At 33.0% G+C, this 21,520-nt stretch overlaps 3 pseudogenes across 2 annotated transcripts; 1 reads left to right on the top strand and 2 right to left on the bottom strand.

Moving 5' to 3' along the window:
- Nucleotides 1-88: 88 nt before the first annotated feature.
- On the bottom strand, nucleotides 89-2,619 carry LOC131804882 (NADH-ubiquinone oxidoreductase chain 6-like; annotated as a pseudogene). Its single transcript, XR_009343380.1, has 2 exons — nucleotides 2,578-2,619; nucleotides 89-1,815 (listed from the first exon to the last, which is right to left on the bottom strand). The product of XR_009343380.1 is annotated as an NADH-ubiquinone oxidoreductase chain 6-like (transcript).
- LOC131804834 (cytochrome b-like) lies at nucleotides 305-1,711 on the bottom strand (annotated as a pseudogene). Its single transcript, XR_009343325.1, has one exon. The product of XR_009343325.1 is annotated as a cytochrome b-like (transcript).
- Nucleotides 2,620-3,688: 1,069 nt separating the features above from the next.
- Nucleotides 3,689-5,265, top strand: LOC131804832 (NADH-ubiquinone oxidoreductase chain 5-like; annotated as a pseudogene).
- The last annotated feature ends 16,255 nt before the right edge of the window (nucleotides 5,266-21,520 follow it).

Below are 21,520 nucleotides of genomic sequence, written 5' to 3'. Positions count from 1 at the left end.
ATAGTGAATTTTATTTAGTAAAAGTTAATAGAAAATTAGATTTCTATCTTATGTTTTCAAAACATATGCTTATTTCAAGCTCATTAACTAATTTAATAAATTATCTCATCACTTTGTTACTAAAGGATTAAATAAGAAATAAGAGAAATAAACTACTGTTAAAATTTGACCAACTAAAACGTAAGGAGCTTCAACTGGTCGAGCGCCAATTCATGTTAATAAAATAACTGTAACTACTATTGTTCAGAATATAATTTTATTAATTGGATAAAATTGGATTCCTCGGAACTTTCTTAAGTGATAAAAAGGTAAAATTGCTAAAATTGCAATTGATAAAACTAATGCAATTACTCCTCCTAACTTATTTGGAATAGATCGAAGAATAGCATAAGCGAATAAAAAGTATCATTCAGGTTGAATATGAACAGGTGTAACTAAAGGATTAGCGGGGATAAAATTATCAGGGTCTCCTAATAAGTATGGATTAATTAATACTAATAAAATTAAAATTATTGTTATAATAATAAATCCAACGATATCCTTATAAGTAAAATAAGGATGGAAAGGAATTTTATCAATATTAGAATTTAATCCAATAGGATTATTTGAACCGGTTTCATGTAAAAATAATAAATGGATTATTGTTATTGCTAATACAATAAAAGGTAAAATAAAATGGAAAGTGAAAAATCGAGTTAAAGTCGCATTGTCTACAGCAAATCCTCCTCAAACTCATTGTACTAAGTCAATTCCTAAATAAGGAATAGCTGATAATAAATTAGTAATAACTGTTGCTCCTCAGAAAGATATTTGTCCTCAAGGAAGAACGTATCCTATAAAAGCTGTTCCTATAACTAGAAATAAAATAATTACTCCTACTAGTCAGGTTGGTGTATATAAATATGATCCATAATATATTCCTCGTCCTACATGTAGATAAATGCAAATAAAGAAAAATGATGCACCATTAGCATGTAAAGTTCGTAATAATCAACCATAATTAACGTCTCGACAAATATTATTTACTCTATTAAATGCTAAATTAATATCTGCTGTATAATGTATAGCAAGAAATAATCCAGTTAAAATTTGAATAATTAAACATAAACCTAGTAATGATCCGAAATTTCATCATGATGAAATATTACTTGGAGCAGGTAGGTCTACTAATGCATTATTTGCAATATTTAAAATTGGATGTTTAAGTCGTAAAGGTTTGTTCATTAGTTAATTAAATATAGGTCGTAAAGGTCCCTTAAATAAATTAGTAATTTTTACTACTGCAATTAATGTAATTAATAAATAATTTATTAATAAAATTGTTAACAAATTAGTTGGATAATTATATAGTTTGTTTAAAGAAAGAGAATTTTCTATTATATATGAATTTAAATTAGAAATTGATTGAATTTCTATATTAGAATAATTTAATAGAATTCTTTTGTCAATAAAATATAATGAAATAATTATAATAAAAAAAATAGAAATTGATGAAATCAAAATTTTTGAAGAAAATGTAAATATTTCATTTGAAGCTAAAGAAGTTACATAAATGAATAGAACTAGTATTCCTCCTAAAAATACTAAAAATAAAATATAAGAAAATCAAAATGTTTTAGTTATTAATCCTGAAATTATTGAAACTAAAATAGTTTGAATAAGTAAGGTTAATCCCATAGCTAATGGATGTTTAATATTTATAATAATAAAATTAAAAATAAATAGAAGAGTTATTAAAATTCATTGTATAATATCAAGAAATAGTTTAATTAAAATATTAATTTTGGGGATTAATGATAAAGAAATTTCTTTTTTCTTGAAGTTTTAAAAGAGTAACTCTTATTTTTGGTTTACAAGACCAATGTTTTTATTAAACTATTAAAACTAATGTTAATAATTTTAAATTGATGTTTACCTAGAATTTTATTTATTATAGGAGTATTTACTTTTGTTTCTAATCGAAAGCATTTATTATCTATATTATTAAGATTAGAATATATTGTTTTAAGATTATTTCTTTTATTATTTGTATATTTAAATATATATAATTATGAAAATTTTTTTAGAATAATATTTTTAACTTTTAGAGTATGTGAAGGTGCTTTAGGTCTTTCAATTTTAGTTTCAATAATTCGTACACATGGAAATGATTATTTTCAAAGATTTAATGTATTACAATGTTAAAAATTATTTTTATAGTTTTATTTTTATTTCCTTTATGTTTTATTAAAAATTCATATTGAATGGTTCAAAGTTTTTTATTTTTTATTTCTTTTATTTTTATTTTAATAAATATATATTCAAATTATTTTATATCAATTTCTTATATATTTGGTTCAGATATAATTTCTTATGGATTAATTTTATTAAGATTGTGAATTGTTTCTTTAATGTTAATAGCAAGAGAATCAGTGTTTAAATATAATAATTATGTAAATTTATTTTTATTTAATATTATTTTATTGTTATTAATATTAGTATTAACTTTTAGAAGTATAAGTTTATTTATATTTTATTTATTTTTTGAAAGTAGTTTAATTCCTACTTTATTTTTAATTTTAGGTTGGGGTTATCAACCTGAACGGTTACAAGCGGGAGTATATTTATTATTTTATACATTGTTAGTTTCTTTACCAATATTAATTGGTATTTTTTATTTATATAAGGTAACAAATACTATAAATTTTTATTTATTAAATAATTATATATTTAATTATGAAATTTTATATTTTTCTTTAGTTATAGCATTTTTAGTAAAAATACCAATATTTTTAGTTCACTTGTGATTACCAAAGGCTCATGTAGAAGCTCCAGTTTCTGGTTCAATAATTTTAGCTGGAATTATATTAAAGTTAGGAGGTTATGGTTTATTACGAGTATTTCCTTTTTTACAATTATTAGGGCTTAAATTTAATTTTATTTGAATTAGAATTAGATTAGTTGGAGGAGTATTAGTTAGTTTAACATGTTTATGTCAAACTGATTTAAAGGCTTTAATTGCTTATTCTTCAGTTGCTCATATAGGAATTGTTTTAGCTGGGTTAATAACTATAACATATATAGGAATATGCGGTTCTTATACTTTAATAATTGCTCATGGATTATGTTCTTCTGGATTATTTTGTTTAGCAAATATTTCTTATGAACGATTAGGAAGACGAAGTTTATTAATTAATAAGGGTTTATTAAATTTTATACCTTCAATGGCTTTATGATGATTTTTATTAAGTTCTGCTAATATAGCAGCTCCTCCTACTTTAAATTTATTAGGAGAAATTTCTTTGATTAATAGAATTGTTAGTTGATCTTGATTAACAATATTAATGTTATCTTTATTGTCTTTCTTTAGAGCTGCTTATACATTATATTTATATGCTTATAGACAACATGGAAAGTTATTTTCTGGAGTTTATTCTTTTAGAGGAGGAAAGATTCGAGAATATTTATTATTATTTTTACATTGATTTCCTTTAAATTTATTAATTTTAAAGGGGGATATATGTATGTTATGATTATAATTATTTAAATAGTTTAATAAAAATATTGATTTGTGGTGTCAATGATAAGATAAAAATCTTTTTAAATCGTGAAATATTTATCAATTTGTTCAATTAGATTCATTAGTTTATTTTTTTTAGACTTTTGTCATTTACTATAGGATTAATTTTTATTATAAATGATTTTACAATTTTATTAGATTGAATAAGATTAATTTTTATGTCTTTTGTATTAATAATTTCTTCTTTAGTTATTTATTATAGAAAGGAATATATAGAAAGAGATTATAAGATTAATCGATTTATTATATTAGTATTAATATTTGTAACTTCAATAATATTATTAATTATTAGTCCAAATTTAATTAGAATTTTATTAGGTTGAGATGGATTAGGGTTAGTTTCTTATTGTTTAGTAATTTATTTTCAAAATATTAAGTCATATAATGCTGGTATGTTAACTGCTTTATCAAATCGAATTGTAGATGTAGCTTTATTATTAGCAATTGCTTGAATATTAAATTATGGTAGTTGAAATTATATTTTTTATTTAGATGTGATGCAATCTGATAGAGAAATGTTAATTGTTGGTATATTAGTAATATTAGCTGCAATAACAAAAAGTGCACAGATTCCATTTTCTTCTTGATTACCAGCTGCAATAGCAGCTCCTACTCCAGTATCGGCTTTAGTTCATTCTTCAACTTTAGTAACAGCTGGAGTTTATTTATTAATTCGATTTAATATTGTATTAAGAACAAGTTGAATGGGTAATTTATTATTATTATTATCAGGTTTAACAATATTTATAGCTGGATTAGGTGCTAATTATGAATTTGATTTAAAGAAGATTATTGCTTTATCTACTTTAAGTCAATTAGGTTTAATAATAAGAATTTTATCTATAGGTTATTATAAATTAGCTTTTTTTCATTTATTAACTCATGCTTTATTTAAGGCTTTATTATTTATATGTGCAGGAGCAATTATTCATAATATGAACAATAATCAAGATATTCGTTTAATGGGAAGTTTAAGATTAATAATACCATTAACTTCTTCTTGTTTTAATGTTGCAAATTTAGCATTATGTGGAATACCATTTTTAGCAGGATTTTATTCAAAGGATTTAATTTTGGAAATAGTATCATTTTCTTATATTAATTTATTTTCTTTTTTTCTATATTTTTTTTCAACAGGGTTAACAGTATGTTATTCTTTTCGATTAGTTTATTATTCAATAACTGGAGATTCTAATTTTTCTTCTTTAAATATACTTAATGATGAAGGTTGAGTAATATTAAAGAGTATAATAGGTTTATTAATTTTAAGAATTGTAGGAGGAAGTATATTAAGTTGATGAATTTTTCCTACTCCGGAAGTTATTATTTTACCTTTAAATTTAAAGTTATTGACTTTATTTGTATGTATTATTGGTGGTTTAATAGGTTATTTAATTTCTAATGTATCTTTATTTTTTATAAATAAGGCTTTAAGAAATTATAATTTTTCTTATTTTTTAGGTTCAATATGATTTATACCTTATATTTCTACTTATGGAATTATTAATTATCCTTTAATTTTAGGTAAAATAAGAATTAAATCATTTGACCAAGGTTGATCTGAATATTTTGGGGGTCAACAACTTTATTACAATTTAATTAAAAATTCTCAGTTAAATCAAATATTACAAAATAATAATTTAAAAATTTATTTATTAAGTTTTATTTTTTGAATTGTAATTTTATACATATATAATTTGTTTCTATTCAAATAGCTTATATTTAGAGTATGACACTGAAGATGTTAGGGAGATTAATTAATCTTTGAATATACTGAATTATTTTTAGTAATTTATAAAATAAAATTATTTAATTTTACAATGAAAATGTAATGTTTTTATTAAACTATATAAATAGAAGTATAAATGGAATTTAACCATTAAAAGAAAAAAGTTAGCAGCTTTTACTTGAACATCATACTTCCTTAATTGGAGTTTAGAACTCAATTCTATCATTAACAGTGATAAGCCGCTTTTTGGCTTCAATTAATTATTTAAAAGAATAAGGGTAAATTTACCTAAGATTAGGTCGAAACTAATTGCAATATATCGCTTCATATTCAAGGTAGATTGAAAATTCAATACTTTTTGAATGCAAATCAAATGTTATAATTAACTACAACCCTATTTAGTTTGATCAATTTAATATTCCTTGATTTCATTCATGATAAAGTCCTAATAATAGAATTAAAATAAAAATAATAGACGTAATTGTTCAGCATATAATATTTGAAAATTTAATAATTAAAATAATTGGTAAAATTAATGCAATTTCTACGTCAAAAATTAAAAAAATAATAGTAATTAAAAAAAATCGAAGTGAAAAAGGTAAACGAGATGATGATTTTGGGTCAAATCCACATTCGAATGGTGAAGCTTTTTCACGATCTACAATTGTTTTTTTAGATAAAATTGAAGCTAAAAGTATAACTACTATAGAAATTAATAGAAGGATTGAACTAATTGTTAAAATTGAAAAAATTATCTATACTATTAATAATAGACCATATGATTGGAAGTCAAATATACTTTTTATACTATATAGATAATAAATTATCCTCCTCATCAGTAAATAGATACATAAAGGAATAATCAAACAATATCAACAAAATGTCAATATCAAGCAGCAGCTTCAAATCCAAAGTGGTGATTTTTTGAAAAGTGGTTATTTAAATGTCGACCTAAACAAACAATTAAAAAAGTTGTTCCAATTAATACATGAAGACCATGAAATCCTGTTGCTATAAAGAAAGTAGAACCGTAAACTGAATCTGCAATTGTGAATGGATCTTCAATATATTCATAAGCTTGAAGAATTGTGAAGTGAATTCCTAATAATACTGTAAAAAATAATCCTTGTGTAGTTTGTGAATGATTACCTTCCATTAAACTATGATGAGCTCAAGTTACAGTAATTCCAGAAGTTAGTAAAATTACAGTATTTAATAAAGGAATTTGGAATGGATTGAAAGGAGTAATTCCTAAAGGCGGTCATATTGCTCCTAATTCAATTGAAGGAGATAAACTACTATGGAAAAATGCTCAAAAAAATGAAACGAAAAATAAAACTTCTGAAAGAATAAATAAAATTATTCCTCATCGTAAACCTGTAGTAACAGAAAGTGTATGAAGACCTTGATATGTTCCTTCTCGAGAAACATCTCGTCATCATTGGTATACAGTTAAAATTGTAATAACATTTCCTAATAAGAATAATGAATTATTATATTGATGAAATCATTTTACTATTCCTGCAACTGTTGTTATAGCTCCAATTGATGCTGTTAATGGTCATGGACTATAATCTACTAAATGAAATGGGTGATTTGAATGTGTTGACATTAATTAACTTCTCTAGAATATAATGTTCTTAGAACAGCAAATACGTATGATTGAATTATTGCAACTGCTGATTCTAAAACTAATAATGCAATTTGTGTAATAATTAAAAAACTAATTAATACTATAGATAAAGAAGGTCCTGTATTTCCTAAAAGAGTAAGAAGTAGATGTCCAGCAATTATATTAGCTGTTAATCGAACAGCTAAAGTTCCTGGTCGAATTACATTACTAATAGTTTCAATGCATACTATAAATGGCATTAAAATAGCTGGAGTTCCTTGAGGAACTAAATGAGCAAATATATGTTGAGTATTGTTAATTCATCCATATAATATAAAACATAATCATAAAGGAAGAGCTAGAGTTAGAGTTAAAGTTAAATGACTTGTTCTTGTAAAAATATATGGAAATAATCCTATAAAATTATTAAATAAAATTATAGAAAATAATGAAACGAAAATAAATGTAGAACCGTTTGCTCCTATAGGACCAAGTAGAGTTTTAAATTCCTTATGAAGTGTTAATAAAATATTATTTCAAAAAATGTGGTATCGAGATGGTATAAGTCAGTATATTGATGGAATTATTAAAATTCCTAAAAAAGTTCTTAATCAATTTAATGAAAGATTAAAAATACTTGATGAAGGGTCAAAACAGAGAATAAATTTGTTATCATTTTCAATTTAATGACTTTGTTGAATGAGTTTTATTACTTAAATTTGATTTAGGTATTGAAGGAATATATGAATAGTAATTTATTACATTAAAAATTACAAATGTAATTGAAAAAATAATAAATAAGCTTAAACAACCAATTGGTGCTATTTGAGGGATTAAAAAATATTAATAAATTAATAATTTTAGTTTGACAAACTAATGTTATATTTTTAACTAATTTTTTCATTAGAAGTAAGTGCTAATTTACTATAAAATGGTTTAAGAGACCAGTACTTGCTTTCAGTCATCTAATGAAGAATTATTTTTAGAAATTCACTTAATAAAATAATTTACAGGAATACTTTCAATTACAATTGGTATAAAACTATGATTAGCTCCACAAATTTCTGAACATTGTCCATAGAATAAACCTGGTCGATTAATTAAGAAATTAGTTTGATTTAGACGACCAGGAGTACCATCAACCTTTACACCTAAAGCAGGAACAGTTCATGAATGAATTACATCAGCAGCAGTTACTAAAATTCGAATTTGAGAATTTATTGGTAAAACTACTCGATTATCTACATCTAATAAACGAAATCCGTCTACTGGTAATTCATTTGTAGGAATTATATAAGAATCAAATTCAACATTATTAAAATCTGAATATTCATAACTTCAATATCATTGATGACCAATAGCCTTTAAAGTTACTGATGGTTCATTAATTTCATCTAATAAGTATAATAATCGTAAAGAAGGGAAAGCAATGAATAATAAAATAATTGCAGGTAAAATAGTTCAAATAATTTCAATTGTTTGTCCATGTAATAAATAACGATTAACATATTTATTAAAAAATAATGTAAACATTAAATATCCGACTAATACTGTAATTATTACTAAAATTATTAATGCATGATCATGAAAAAAAATTAATTGTTCCATTAATGGAGAAGAACTATCTTGTAAACCTAAATTTGCTCATGTTGACATTAGTTTCTAATAAAAGTAAAATACTTTATATATGGAGCTTAAATCCATTGCACTAATCTGCCATATTAGAAATTAGTTAGTAAAGGCAATTCATTATATCTGTGTTCAGCAGGTGGAGTATTTTGTAATCATTCAAAAAATACACGCAGCAATTACATTGGTTTGTTTTGTTGTTCGCTAACGATCGATATACAAACATACAAACGCAGTAATAGGCACACCGCTGATGATCACTGCTTGGTCGGTCAGCCACACATAAGCGTATACATACATACGTTTGGTGCAGACGTTTGATATTTTTCTATCGTTCGTTGCATTACAGGTGAACTATGATAAAACGACCTGTAATATAATATATGAAAAAAATTTGATTTTTTTAATAAATATTAATGATAATTGGGTGTAAGAAAACGACGTTTTTGGAAAAAATAAATAATGCGTGCACCCTACGATCGGTCAATACGACTTTTTGAGTAAAAAGTGTTAAAATTGATATTTTTCGTGAGGAATTTAAATTTTTTGATTAATATTGGAGATTCTATTCGAAAATTTTATTTTTTGGTCAATCCTTTTTGAAAAAACACGCTACATTCGGTAGTATAGTTGCCTAAATTGTAGGTAATTTTATATATAAAATTTGAAGAATCTCTATATTTTTGTTAGAAAATAGTACAAATTAATATATTTTAGATTTTTTGTGCGCGAAAATACGGTTTTTTGGAAAATTACCGGTAAAATATACAATTTTTAGAAAATTTGATAATTTGTATATATATTTATTGATATATTTTTTGAAAATTGTATATCTATTTATCGATTTCTTCACATTTTTCGTGGTACCTTATTATCGGTTGTTAAATATCTCACTGGAGATTATAATTTTGAAATTTATAGTTCAAATTTTGATTTTTCTCTATATTGTGAGAGGTTCAAAGCAATTATTTCGCGAAAGTTTTCAAGTTTTTTGGCCCTATAGTGCGGTTTTGGTAAATTCTTGGCATCTTTCAGTACGTTCCTTGAACATTTAACAAATTTGGACGATTTTTTGGAAATTTTTGAGTTTGATGATAATTTTGCGTTGTTACTCCTTCGTATATTGTGCGAAGTCGGATTTGGTTTTTGATTATTTTTTATAGCAAATCGTGCTTTAGTTGTTTTTTCTCTTACTTATCGTAGTAGAGATTTTGTAAAAACTTGCAAAATGCCCTTGACGCCAATTGATATGTTTATCAAAGCTTCTGATGCTCTCGTAAAGTTTAACGCTAGCTTTGAGTCTATGCGTGATGAGGAATTGGATTTCCAGTATTTAAAATCCCAAATTAATGGATTAGAGAACTTGTGGGAAAGAGTGCAGGAAAAATTCTAAAAAGGCTGTGATTTTATGATGACGTCTGTAGAGACGTCAAAGGAAGAAATAGATGCTGTCGATCAAAAATATAATGCATCTTTCCAACTCTATTTGCGATGCCAGGCTGCAATTAATAGGAAGTTAGATCAATTTAAAAGGATTCGTTCTACTTCTATTAATTCAAGCGTTAGTGGTTCTGTAGCATCGTTGTTAGAAACCCAGGGTGAAACCCTGAATGTTTCGAATCAGGCTTCGCAGATTCAGACTCCGTTTACCTCTATTGTGGGGAATAGTAGTGCGAGTTTTCGAACTTTAGATTATGTTTCAAACTCGGATGTGGTACATAATCTAGCTTTGCCGCCTTGTGACACAGATGTTTTTGAAGGCGATTTCCACTCATGGCCAACCTTTAGGGATTTGTTTACCGCTGTGTATATTAATAATGCTCGTCTAAGCGACATTGAAAGACTTTGTCATTTGGTCCGGAAGACGACAGGGGAAGCTCGCGAGATAGTGTCAAAGTTTCCACTAACTAATCGTAGTTTTGCCCCTGCTTGGAAGGCTTTGATCGAAACTTATGACAATACCCGGCTTCTTGTTCACAATCAATTGAAGGTTTTATTTGATATTCCTGTTCTCTATAGTGAGACTAGTTCAGGACTAAAAACGCTCCAACGCGGTATAAATGGTTGGTTAACTTCGATGGCAATTTATGATGTTAAAACTGAAAATTGAGATCCGATTCTTGTGTTTTTGTGTCTCCAACGACTGCCAAAACTTACTCAGACCCTTTGGGAGCAAAGTGTAAAGGATAAATCCTCTCTTTCGTCTTGGAAAGACTTGGATGCTTTTCTCACTGAGAGAATTCGTACGCTCATGTGTCTTCATGACATGCGTGGCACCGATGAGTCTAAACGGTTTTGTAATAGACAAGTTCAAGCGCATCATTCGCATATTAATGTTTTAAGATCGCCATCTTCTCCCCGCGCTTCGAAAAATTCAAATTGCGTCATTTGTCGAAATCAACGTCATAAATTGTATGACTGTCCCCGTTTTAAGAGCTTAAAATCCGCGGATAGGTATAAAGTTATGAAACGCCATCACCTTTGTATAAATTGTCTTCGTTATGGTCACGAAGTAAAGAATTGTGATAGTAAACGTCGGTGTTCGAAGTGCAATAAGGCACATCATACATTGTTACATCGGGAAGATTTTACATTGGGTAATTCGACTCCAACTTCCACTGTGACATCTAATGTCCCTCAAAATTCGAGTTCCAGTCCATCTAGTTCGTGCAACATCAACTGGATGTGTACCCCGCCAGGTGTTCCACACTGCACAGAACAAATCTGTATTTTAGGTACGGCGGTGGTGAATATCGTTCACCAAGGTGTTTTATATCCTGCTAGGGCGCTGATATATCCTGCGTCAGAGTCCTCCTTTATTTCAGAACGACTCCAAAATCGATTGAAGCTTCCCGCATCCCCTGCTAATGCTGTTGTATCAGGAGTTAGTGGTTCCCTTTCGGCTACTGCTAATAAAAGTTGTCGTATACAAATTCGCAGTCCACTCGATAATTCTCTAACATTAGAAACAAGTGTGTTAGTGTTGCCTACTATATCAGAAAATCTTCCGTCATTTGTGACCAATTCAGACTTGAGGCCCCAAATCCCCAACCTTCGGTTGGCAGATGTCAATCTTTTTGAACCTCGTCCTGTAGATCTGTTGTTAGGAGCCGATCTTTACCCCAATATTGTTTTAGATGGTTGTCGTCCAATTTTGTCTGGAGCCTTACTGGCTCAAACTCAGTGTTCGGCTGGCTTGTCACGGGTCCTATACCAGCAGCACATGACCACCAATAATAGAGCATTTGTGGATCGATCCCCCCTGAGCTTTTGGTTGACGCTGAATTATTATCGTATGCTGGAGCTAGTAGTCACAAACCTGTGGGCGTTAGGTGAAATTTGGTTTTAGATTTTTTGTCTACTTTGCAGTTAACAATTAAGAGGGAAGCTATTTCAGCTTTTGCGAAATTGTTTGATCCCCCAATGATTGTTACAGATGAGATGTTTAACTTTTAACAGCTACTGAGGCTGATTGGAAAAGTTTTTGTCCGATGTCGCACAGTTCTGACGAAATAGTCGCGTCGACGCCAAGACATTATCTTATTTGGACCCCCTTTGTTAGCACCGCCTGAACCTCTCATCACACAGCAACCATTAAGCTTAGTTAATCGGTTTAGAAAAGTTCAGGCCCTCGCCCACCAGTTTAGTTTGGTATAGATGAGGTATAGATGGAAATTTCCAGAGCGCGAGATAGCCATAGACGAGCTAGTTGTTGTTCGTCATGACCAGCTTCCGCCAACGTCGTGGAAATTAGGCCGGGTCGTAAATGTTTATCCGGGAACTGACGGTCACGTTCGAGTCGCAGACGTCCGAACCGAGAACGGCGTTGTAAGACGGTCCACCACCAAGTTGGTCATTCTGACCGACCACCCCTCAATTTGTAATTAAAATGGTTCGCTTCTCGTTATATAGTATGTTGATGAAATTATATACCGAAGACGAACTCTTGAACGTGGATGACGATAATGCCACCCCGGATTGTGTCCCCACTGAGACCACATTGTCCTCTGCTGTCGTGGAAGCAGCCCTCGTGGAACCAATTGCTGCTGTGACAATCTCTGAGCCTGGGTCCGAATCGAACAAGTCGGATTCATCTGCGGCCCTCGCCTCTACTGTCGAATTGATGCAAACCGAGTCCGAATCCATATATGTGGATTCATCTGCGGCTCCGGTCCCTGCCGATAACCCCCAAATTGAAAAATCGGGTACCGAGTCCGGATCTTCGGGTCCATCTGCGGCTCCGGTTGCCACTCCTCACTCGTTGGAGGAGTCGCCCAAATCTAGTAGGTCCGAATCCTCTCGGGATTCATCTGGGGCCTCCCAAAAATGTCGCCTTTGTGACCGCATGCACCCTTTGGATAGATGTAGCGACTTCCGCGTCATGAATGTTGACATGCGTCGTAGAGTTGTTGTTAAATTTAATGATTGCATACGGTGTTTAGTGAAATCCCACCAAGCCAGGGACTGTCAAAGTAAAAGAAAGTGTGCCGTATGCAACGAAGATCACCAAACTCTCCTTCATGTTGATTCGAAGACCGTGGTTAAACCCACAAGTAATAGCCGGCGTCGTCCGCATACGGATTATAGGCACCGTTCGCGTCATAGTCCTTACTATCGTCCGACTGAAAATGCTTCCCCCTCGCAGGTAGGACTGCCCGGCTTGTTGTCCCTCCAGTCTGGTATCTGCATTTCCCCGACTTTGTTAGTCAAAGTTGATGCTTTTGGCCGTCCCTCTATCGTGAGGCCGGTATTGGACCAATGTAGTAGGCAGAGTCAGATATGCTCCTCTCTGGTGCATAGTCTTCGTATCCCTACTTCTAGAAACGTCGGTAGCCATATATGTAGGCTTAATCTCACCTCGATATACGACCGGAGTCAGTCCTTGTCAATAGTGGCAGTGGTGACCCATCTGGACCATGCGCGTACGCCTACAGCGGCAATCCCAGAGCGCATAAAATACTCCTTTCTTGGTCTTCCTTTGGCAGATCCCGATTTTAATAGGCCTGGTCGGGTGGCCCTTGTACTCGGGCCGGAAGTCTATGCCAGGGTTGTAACACATCGGGTGCATGCGACGCCAGGGTTACCGATAGCCCACTACACCATATTTGGGTGGGTATTGTCGGGCATATGTAACATATAGTGTTACAAAATGTGTTTGGAAAAAATGAATTGAATTTAAAAAAAAGAAAAAAAAAAAGAATTGAATTGAAAAAAAAGTTAAAAAATATATAACTATGTATTGCATTTTAGTTACAACATCTCAATATGTTGCAAAGTGGGCGTCATGTTTAATTTAGATTAGTGTTTTGCTACGTTAACAATGGGTTAACGCCTAATTACTTGTAAATGATTAACATCGTTGAAATCTGTCAATGTCAACAGATTTCAACGAGTGGCGAATGGCGCCAACGCCGCCTTACTTCATGTTGGATTCGTTGTTTTGTTGTAAAAGGCTCTTCTTTTCTATCGCCCCTATACGAACGAAGGCTCTCCCCCGCTATCGTGCAAATTAAGGTAATATTGTTTACCAAAATCCATTATATTTATTATTAATAAAGCCTTGCTTTTGCCTTATTTTATATTATAAAACTAACCCCACTATTGTGTGTTTTTATTTATTTATTTTTTGTATTGGTTTGCTTTGCAATTCCCCCTTTCCCCGCATTGGCGCAAACATTGGTCGAGCTGTCGGCAACAAGGAATTAATTGTTTTCTTCTTTTGTTCTTTTGCGAAGCATCCTCACCAACAAAACATACAGTCCACATCATCACATTCATCGTCATCATCATTATCATCATCATAATCGTGTTTCCATTAAAAACAACCAGGTACGTAAAGTGAAAAAAGTGCCTTGTGAAAAAAAAATAATAAAATGTTCTATTAATAGACAAGGCACGGTCGACAAAGGGGTTTTTGTTGTAACAGACAAAACCAACTTACATGGTTATGCTACTTCGTTCAGGCTGAACGAAAGCATAACAAGTGGAGAAAGATGTAAATGTTTATAAGTGCGGTTGTAAGATTTAGAAGACTTTCCAAGAGAATTTTAGTTTTATTTAATTCTTTGGTTCCTCTTCTATTGAGCTTACGATCTCGTCACTTGGGTAAAAAATGTTTTTTGTCATAGAAGTTATTTTTAAAATAACTTCTGGGGAGAATATCCCAGGCAAAAACAAGGGAACTGATGAGGATTGGTGGCTCTTTCCGAAACCTAGGTATTCCCTGCCTTACCCTCTGGTAAACATTACCATCGTTCTCCACTAATAAACAAACGTTGTTTTTATAAAAACAACAATAAAGGGATAAAGCCAGACCATTTTGCAAAAACAAAATACTACGGTATCCCGAACAAACAAGCCACACTGTTCTATTAATAGACAAGGCACGCTCGACGAAGGGGTTTTTGTTGTAACAGACAAAACCAACTTACATGGTTATGCTACTTCGTTCAGGCTGAACGAAAGCATAACAAGTGGAGAAAGATGTAAATGTTTATAAGTGCGGTTGTAAGATTTAGAAGACTTTCCAAGAGAATTTTAGTTTTATTTAATTCTTTGGTTCCTCTTCTATTGAGCTTACGATCTCGTCACTTGGGTAAAAAATGTTTTTTGTCATAGAAGTTATTTTTAAAATAACTTCTGGGGAGAATATCCCAGGCAAAAACAAGGGAACTGATGAGGATTGGTGGCTCTTTCCGAAACCTAGGTATTCCCTGCCTTACCCCCTGGTAAACATTACCATCGTTCTCCACTAATAAACAAACGTTGTTTTTATAAAAACAACAATAAAGGGATAAAGCCAGACCATTTTGCAAAAACAAAATACTACGGTATCCCGAACAAACAAGCCACACTGTTCTATTAATAGACAAGGCACGGTCGACGAAGGGGTTTTTGTTGTAACAGACAAAACCAACTTACATGGTTATGCTACTTCGTTCAGGCTGAACGAAAGCATAACAAGTGGAGAAAGATGTAAATGTTTATAAGTGCGGTTGTAAGATTTAGAAGACTTTCCAAGAGAATTTTAGTTTTACTTAATTCTTTGGTTCCTCTTCTATTGAGCTTACGATCTCGTCACTTGGGTAAAAAATGTTTTTTGTCATAGAAGTTATTTTTAAAATAACTTCTGGGGAGAATATCCCAGGCAAAAACAAGGGAACTGATGAGGATTGGTGGCTCTTTCCGAAACCTAGGTATTCCCTGCCTTACCCCCTGGTAAACATTACCATCGTTCTCCACTAATAAACAAACGTTGTTTTTATAAAAACAACAATAAAGGGATAAAGCCAGACCATTTTGCAAAAACAAAATACTACGGTATCCCGAACAAACAAGCCACACTGTTCTATAAAATTCTATAGAAAAAGAATTTTCGGTAAAAATTGTGTAAAACAACAACAATCGTGTCGTTTATTTGTTTTGTGGCCGTTTTACAACGCGTCGCGTACTCCGTTCCCCCGCCGTCTAGTTTTGCTAATATTGTTTTGCCGTCGGCATTCGAAAAAAAATTATAGAAAAACAAATAATCCAAAATAATAGTGAAAAAAGTGTACTTTTTGGCTTTTCCAGTGTAAATAAAATATTGTTGTCGGGTGTCATTTTAATGTACGTTAAATTTCCTATCGATCGTTATAGTTTAAATTAAAAAATTGTTAAATTTTTTGCAAATTTGCATTTTTGCTAATTAATGTATTCATTAAAAATCACCCCCAAAAAAATACACGCAGCAATTACATTGGTTTGTTTTGTTGTTCGCTAACGATCGATATACAAACGCAGTAATAGGCACACCGCTGATGATCACTGCTTGGTCGGTCAGCCACACATAAGCGTATACATACATACGTTTGGTGCAGACGTTTGATATTTTTCTATCGTTCGTTGCATTACAGGTGAACTATGATAAAACGACCTGTAATATAATATATGAAAAAATTTTGATTTTTTTTAATAAATATTAATGATAATTGGGTGTAAGAAAACGACGTTTTTGGAAAAAATAAATAACGCGTGCACCCTACGATCAGTCAAGTCGTATTGACTTATTGAGTAAAAAGTGTTAAAATTGATATTTTTCGTGAGGAATTTAAATTTTTTTGATTAATATTGGAGATTCTATTCGAAAATTTTATTTTTTGGTCAATCTTTTTTGAAAAAACACGCTACATTCGGTAGTATAGTTGCCTAAATTGTAGGTAATTTTATATATAAAATTTGAAGAATCTCTATATTTTTGTTAGAAAATAGTACAAATTAATATATTTTAGATTTTTTGTGCGCGAAAATACGGTTTTCTAAAAATATAAAATTTTTAGAAAATTTGAAAATTTGGGTTTTTATATATATTTATTGATATATATATATTTATTGATTGATGAGATTATAATTTTGAAATTTATAGTTCAAATTTTGATTTTTCACTATATTGTGAGAGGTTCAAGGCAATTATTTCGCGAAAGTTTTCCAGTTTTTTGGCCCTATAGTGCGGTTTTGGTAAATTCTTGGCATCTTTCGGTACGTTCCTTGAACATTTAACAAATTTGGACGATTTTTTGGAAATTTTTGAGTTTGTTGATAATTTTGCGTTGTTACTCCTTCGTATATTGTGCGAAGTCGAACTTGTTTTTTGATTATTTTTTATAGCAAATCGTGCTTTAGTTGTTTTTTCTCTTACTTATCGTAGTAGAGATTTTGTAAAAAGTTGCAAAATGCCCTTGACGCCAATTGATATGTTTATCAAAGCTTCTGATGCTCTCGTAAAGTTTAACGCTAGCTTTGAGTCTATGCGTGATGAGGAATTGGATTTCCAGTATTTAAAACCCCAAATTAATGGATTAGAGAACTTGTGGGAAAGAGTGCAGGAAAAATTCTAAAAAGGCTGTGATTTTATGATGACGTCTGTAGAGACGTCAAAAGAAGAAATAGATGCTGTCGATCAAAAATATAATGCATCTTTCCAACTCTATTTGCGATGCCAGGCTGCAATTAATAAGAAGTTAGATCAATTTAAAAGGATTCATTCTACTTCTATTAATTCAAGCGTTAGTGGTTCTGTAGCATCGTTGTTAGAAACCCAGGGTGAAACCCTGAATGTTTCGAATCAGGCTTCGCAGATTCAGACTCCGTTTACCTCTATTGTGGGGAATAGTAGTGCGAGTTTTCGAACTTTAGATTATGTTTCAAACTCGGATGTGGTACATAATCTAGCTTTGCCGCCTTGTGACACAGATGTTTTTGAGGGCGATTTCCACTCATGGCCAACCTTTAGGGATTTGTTTACCGCTGTGTACATTAATAATGCTCGTCTAAGCGACATTGAAAGGCTTTGTCATTTGGTCCGGAAGACGACAGGGGAAGCTCGCGAGATAGTGTCAAAGTTTCCACTAACTAATCGTAGTTTTGCCCCTGCTTGGAAGGCTTTGATCGAAACTTATGACAAAACCCGGCTTCTTGTTCACAATCAATTGAAGGTTTTATTTGATATTCCTGTTCTCTATAGTGAGACTAGTTCAGGACTAAAAACGCTCCAACGCGGTATAAATGGTTGTTTAACTTCGATGGCAATTTATGATGTTAAAACTGAAAATTGAGATCCGATTCTTGTGTTTTTGTGTCTCCAACGACTGCCAAAACTTACTCAGACCCTTTGGGAGCAAAGTGTAAAGGATAAATCCTCTCTTTCGTCTTGGAAAGACTTGGATGCTTTTCTCACTGAGAGAATTCGTACGCTCATGTGTCTTCATGACATGCGTGGCACCGATGAGTCTAAACGGTTTTGTAATAGACAAGTACAAGCGCATCATTCGCATATTAATGTTTTAAGATCGCCTTCTTCTCCCCGCGCTTCGAAAAATTCAAATTGCGTCATTTGTCGAAATCAACGTCATAAATTGTATGACTGTCCCCGTTTTAAGAGCTTAAAATCCGCTGATAGGTATAAAGTTATGAAACGCCATCACCTTTGTATAAATTGTCTTCGTTATGGTCACGAAGTAAAGAATTGTGATAGTAAACGTCGGTGTTCGAAGTGCAATAAGGCACATCATACATTGTTACATCGGGAAGATTTTACATTGGGTAATTCGACTCCAACTTCCACTGTGACATCTAATGTCCCTCAAAATTCGAGTTCCAGTCCATCTAGTTCGTGCAACATCAACTGGATGTGTACCCCGCCAGGTGTTCCACACTGCACAGAACAAATCTGTATTTTAGGTACGGCGGTGGTGAATATCGTTCACCAAGGAGTTTTGTATCCTGCTAGGGCGCTGATAGATCGATTGAAGCTTCCCGCATCCCCTGCTAATGCTGTTGTATCAGGAGTTAGTGGTTCCCTTTCGGCTACTCCCCCCTGAGCTTTTGGTTGACGCTGAATTATTATCGTATGCTGGAGCTAGTAGTCACAAACCTGTGGGCGTTAGGTGAAATTTGATTTTAGATTTTTTGTCTACTTTGCAGTTAACAATTAAGAGGGAAGCTATTTCAGCTTTTGCGAAAATGTTTGATCCCCCAATGATTGTTACAGATGAGATGTTTAACTTTTAACAGCTACTGAGGCTGATTGGAAAAGTTTTTGTCCGATGTCGCACAGTTCTGACGAAATAGTCGCGTCGACGCCAAGACATTATCTTATTTGGACCCCCTTTGTTAGCACCGCCTGAACCTCTCATCACACAGCAACCATTAAGCTTAGTTAATCGGCTTAGAAAAGTTCAGGCCCTCGCCCACCAGTTTAGTTTGAGGTGGAAAGAGGAATATTTGAAACATTTACACATGAGGTATAGATGGAAATTTCCAGAGCGCGAGATAGCCATAGACGAGCTAGTTGTTGTTCGTCATGACCAGCTTCCGCCAACGTCGTGGAAATTAGGCCGGGTCGTAAATGTTTATCCGGTAACTGACGGTCACGTTCGAGTCGCGGACGTCCGAACCGAGAACGGCGTTGTAAGACGGTCCATCACCAAGTTGGTCATTCTGACCGACCACCCCTCAATTTGTAATTAAAATGGTTCGCTTCTCGTTATATAGTATGTCGATGAAATTATATACCGAAGACGAACTCTTGAACGTGGATGACGATAATGCCACCCCGGATTGTGTCCCCACTGAGACCACATTGTCCTCTGCTGTCGTGGAAGCAGCCCTCGTGGAACCAATTGCTGCTGTGACAATCTCTGAGCCTGGGTCCCAATCGAACAAGTCGGATTCATCTGCGGCCCTCGCCTCTACTGTCGAATTGATGCAAACCGAGTCCGAATCCATATATGTGGATTCATCTGCGGCTCCGGTCCCTGCCGATAACCCCCAAATTGAAAAATCGGGTACCGAGTCCGGATCTTCGGGTCCATCTGCGGCTCCGGTTGCCACTCCTCACTCGTTGGAGGAGTCGCCCAAATCTAGTAGGTCCGAATCCTCTCGGGATTCATCTGGGGCCTCCCATAAATGTCGCCTTTGTGACCGCATGCACCCTTTGGATAGATGTAGCGACTTCCGCGTCATGAATGTTGACATGCGTCGTAGAGTTGTTGTTAAATTTAATGATTGCATACGGTGTTTAGTGAAATCCCACCAAGCCAGGGACTGTCAAAGTAAAAGAAAGTGTGCCGTATGCAACGAAGATCACCAAACTCTCCTTCATGTTGATTCGAAGACCGTGGTTAAACCCACAAGTAATAGCCGGCGTCGTCCGCATACGGATTATAGGCACCGTTCGCGTCATAGTCCTTACTATCGTCCGACTGAAAATGCTTCCCCCTCGCAGGTAGGACTGGCCGGCTTGTTGTCCCTCCAGTCTGGTATCTGCATTTCCCCGACTTTGTTAGTCAAAGTTGATGCTTTTGGCCGTCCCTCTATCGTGAGGCCGGTATTGGACCAATGTAGTAGGCAGAGTCAGATATGCTCCTCTCTGGTGCATAGTCTTCGTATCCCTACTTCTAGAAACGTCGGTAGCCATATATGTAGGCTTAATCTCACCTCGATATACGACCGGAGTCAGTCCTTGTCAATAGTGGCAGTGGTGACCCATCTGGACCATGCGCGTACGACTACAGCGGCAATCCCAGAGCGCATAAAATACTCCTTTCTTGGTCTTCCTTTGGCAGATCCCGATTTTAATAGGCCTGGTCGGGTGGCCCTTGTACTCGGGCCGGAAGTCTATGCCAGGGTTGTAACACATCGGGTGCATGCGACGCCAGGGTTACCGATAGCCCACTACACCATATTTGGGTGGGTATTGTCGGGCATATGTAACATATAGTGTTACAAAATGTGTTGGGAAAAAATGAATTGAATTTAAAAAAAAGAAAAAAAAAAAGAATTGAATTGAAAAAAAAGTTAAAAAATATATAACTATGTATTGCATTTTAGTTACAACATCTCAATATGTTGCAAAGTGGGCGTCATGTTTAATTTAGATTAGTGTTTTGCTACGTTAACAATGGGTTAACGCCTAATTACTTGTAAATGATTAACATCGTTGAAATCTGTCAATGTCAACAGATTTCAAATAGTGGCGAATGGCGCCAACGCCGCCTTACTTCATGTTGGGTTCGTTGTTTTGTTGTAAAAGGCTCTTCTTTTCTATTGCCCCTATACGAACGAAAGCTCTCCCCCGCTATCGTGCAAATTAAGGTAATATTGTTTACCAAAATCCATTATATTTATTATTAATAAAGCCTTGCTTTTGCCTTATTTCATATTATAAAACTAACACCACTATTGTGTGTTTTTATTTATTTTTTTTTTTGTATTGGTTTGCTTTGCAATTCCCCCTTTACCCGCATTGGCGCAAACACTAACGATAAATTACTAACGGCTAAGCAGGAGGCAGAACGCAAGGGCAAGTCTTTGAAGAGGGTAATAAGACAACTTAGTGATGAGTTGTCTTGTGCAAAAAGAGAACGACTTGCAGCTGAAACCGAACTTAACGGGTTGGCTGTAAATCTAGAAGCTGGAGAAGAAAAAGATAGAAGGATATTTCTGCTGGAGG

The sequence above is a fragment of the Musca domestica genome, unplaced genomic scaffold, assembly GCF_030504385.1.
Source record: "Musca domestica strain aabys unplaced genomic scaffold, Musca_domestica.polishedcontigs.V.1.1 5, whole genome shotgun sequence".
Classification (NCBI taxonomy): Eukaryota; Metazoa; Arthropoda; class Insecta; order Diptera; family Muscidae; genus Musca; species Musca domestica.
The sequence above is the reverse complement of the archived record's forward strand: the minus strand, read 5'-3'. Positions and strand labels throughout refer to the sequence as shown.